The sequence below is a fragment of the Cynoglossus semilaevis genome, chromosome 6, assembly GCF_000523025.1.
Source record: "Cynoglossus semilaevis isolate Cse_v1.0 chromosome 6, Cse_v1.0, whole genome shotgun sequence".
NCBI classification, from domain to species: Eukaryota; Metazoa; Chordata; class Actinopteri; order Pleuronectiformes; family Cynoglossidae; genus Cynoglossus; species Cynoglossus semilaevis.
In genome coordinates this window covers 13,082,807-13,085,935 of record NC_024312.1, presented here as the reverse complement: position 1 = coordinate 13,085,935, position 3,129 = coordinate 13,082,807, and positions in this window count along the sequence as shown.

The window sequence follows — 3,129 nt, the reverse complement described above, 5'->3', positions numbered from 1 at the left end:
TCATCTGGTCATGATGAGTCTATTTTAAACTCCTTTCCCCATTTTTATTTTTTTTTTTAATTTACCTCCCCTCACTTGTCCGCAGATCTGCCCAAACAAACCTCCTCTCCCCAGTCATTCGCTCCAAACACCCATCCCGAGGGGGGGGGGACAAAATGTTCTCTGTAGCTGCCTTCTCCCTCTGGAATTTACTTCCTCACATCATTACAGACTGCCACTGAACGACCACATTTTGTGGCAGCCTGTGAGTTCCAGCCATGTATTTAATGGCGCCTCCCGTGGCGGCCCCTGTCAATTGCAAAGACTCGCACTGTTAATTTCCCCATTGTGAGATGGAATAAGTTTTAAAGTTAAAATGTGCCAGGCTGTTCACAAGTGTGTAAATAAGAACCGAACTGAAGATGCAGGGGCTGCAACTAAGTCTGTAGGGAAGTTGTTGCCTCGCGGAGCCACTAGGTGTCAGTGTGTGCTTACAGTAGAGCTACAGTTCAACGGCAGAGACAGTAGAATTAGACAGCGGTACGTTGTTCACTTCAGGTGTGTTCTTCAGCTCGGTATTGTGGCCACTGCAGCGGTGAATATAGTTAATATTTAACATTTGACATTTCATAGTGATAAATTATTTATTTGTACATATATTAAAAACGCTTGTTTGTTTAAATTATGACTCTTTATTAAAGGTATGGCCGTTAGCACACCAGCACAATAGAAGTATTTTATTTTTGATTCGTTATTGATTCCCTGGAGTTTACTACTGTAATTGTTCACCGTGATTTTTCACAGTTCCAGTTTCAGGTTTCTATTTGCAGCATAGTACTCCGGTTTCACTCCAGCATCTGTGTACAACCCCGTGGACCCAAACAAACAGATAGTTGTACTGTCGCTCCGTGTCTGCTGCGTCCAGGTCTTATTTCAGCCAGAGTCGGGTTTCATATTGAGTTTTGTGTCTTGCCGAGAGACTCCTCTTTCATTCGACTCTCATCTCAGACGTTTACACACAAGCAGCTAATTCCCAGAGTCAACTCATCCACATGACTGCGTTTTTGAATTAGTGACAATTCTGATAATACTGATTAATAAAAAGCCCCTTCAATCTGTCATGACCAGAGCCCACAGTGTTATTATTATTATTAGCCTTGAAGGTTCCTTAGGAGACGGCGGCATGGAAGGAGAAAAAAAAAAAAGGGGGGAAGGAAGGAGGGTGGGGACAGTAAAGGAGCATCGATGGAAGGAGCAGAGAGCAGGAGGAACGGAGTGGGTGGTGATTATGTGTATATAGGTCACTAAATCAATGGGAATCAGGTTTTTGAAGAGGAGAGTGGGGGGTATTTATAGATACCAGTGGAGACAGATGAATCAGTGACAATGATGCTGGGTAGGGGGAGGGAGGAGGGGGGCAATATCAAGGAGTAGTAGGTAGGCAAATTAGTCCACGGGGGATTGTGTTAACAAAGTGCAAAGGCTTCTCAATAGTGGACTGCATTAGCATTAACTACAAAAGACAGATATGAAGTGGAGATCACTGGAGGATGTTTGGACAAACACAGACGGAGCCTTCGTTGTGTCATTGCACGTTGAATCTACAGTAAGTCCCACTACTGAGTGTTTGTCATCTCTTTTCCAGGCTCGTCATGAAAACACGTACGTATATTATTAGCAGACCCGGTTGCTGAAACTCTGTGACTGCACAAAAAAAACCAAAACAAAACCAAAGTGAAAATCCCACCTTTAGTCTAGTAAACCATTTTCTCCCAAAGAGCAGCGTAGCGACCTTTGATTTGCACCGTGCTTCGTCCCAGTCATTTCATAATGTTCCGTGTCACAGTCTACCAGCTTCAAGTTACAAGAAAATGCCCATCACAAATTAGAAATTTGCTCTGAGAGCAAGAAGGAATAATAATTGACAAAATGGTCTGAAACTGTTTTTTTTTTTTCCTGGACAAAGTCAAGGTCATGTACAAACCGTTCCTTTTTACACTTGCAGGGCTGCCTGTGTGTCAAGTCAGACACGGTGGATATAAATAATGTATAATCTCACGCCTGCATCTTATTTAGAGACTATCTACATAGCAGTCACACAGCTTCAGCTCAGAAAGCCTCAGATGATGCACATCCGTTCTCCGAGGCAGCTCTTTATCTGCTGTCTGTAGCTAATAAAGAAGTCTGTGAACTCACAGTGGTCCACTGCACGCCCATTCCACAAAATGTGTGAATGTTAGACGGAGATAATCGGCACCTGGGGCAAAGCTGGGTGTCAAGATGACTTCCTTTATTTTTTATAGTTTTTAATAATATAGAATTACATTTTTATTAGAGCCTACAAATAGAATCATTGAAATGTTTCAGCCATCGTGGTCGAAGGGACTCGCCGTTTCCTTTCTCCTGATGCAACTCAATCATGTATATCAAATGATACAACATGCATGCAAATCTGTTAACCCATGCTTTTTTATTAGTTAAAATAAATATAAAAAATGCAAACAGAAAATATAAACCCTTATAAACCCTGAAATATTTTACACATTTTCCTTTATTTAATATGTTACAATTGCACGTGCAAACCACAAATAAAAAAAACAACAATAATAGCACAGTGTATTAAATACTGTATTGGTGATGTACAAAAACACGTAATGAAGGATTTATCAAAAAGTGGATTGGTGATGTACAAAAACACGTAATGAAGGATTTATCAAAATAACAAAGTGTGGTACTATAAATAGGTATGCAGACATGGATGTGCAGCGAAAAGTCTGACAAAAACCATAGGTGACGGTGAGAAAAGTCAAGGAGTCCAGAGTGAGAGCGGTCTCTCACCTACAGTACGTGGCCTCACTGAGACACAGCACTTTCTTCTAATGAACCCTCCCTGTCTGCCAGATCCTGGTGCAAAGGTTGAGCTGATCCCAGCAGAAAAAAGCAGGAAGGGGAGGGGCTGGAAATATGTATTTTACAATCATGTCAGTATGTACCTGTTAACACAGCAACACTGCAGTGAAAATGTCTGGCTGGGTTACCTGTGTGTTCTAACACAGCGGTGATGACAGGCTGTACAATAACCTGCTGAGGAACATTGGCCTACTGTATACTGTGTACTACATACAGTACCTGAAAAACACACTGAGAATG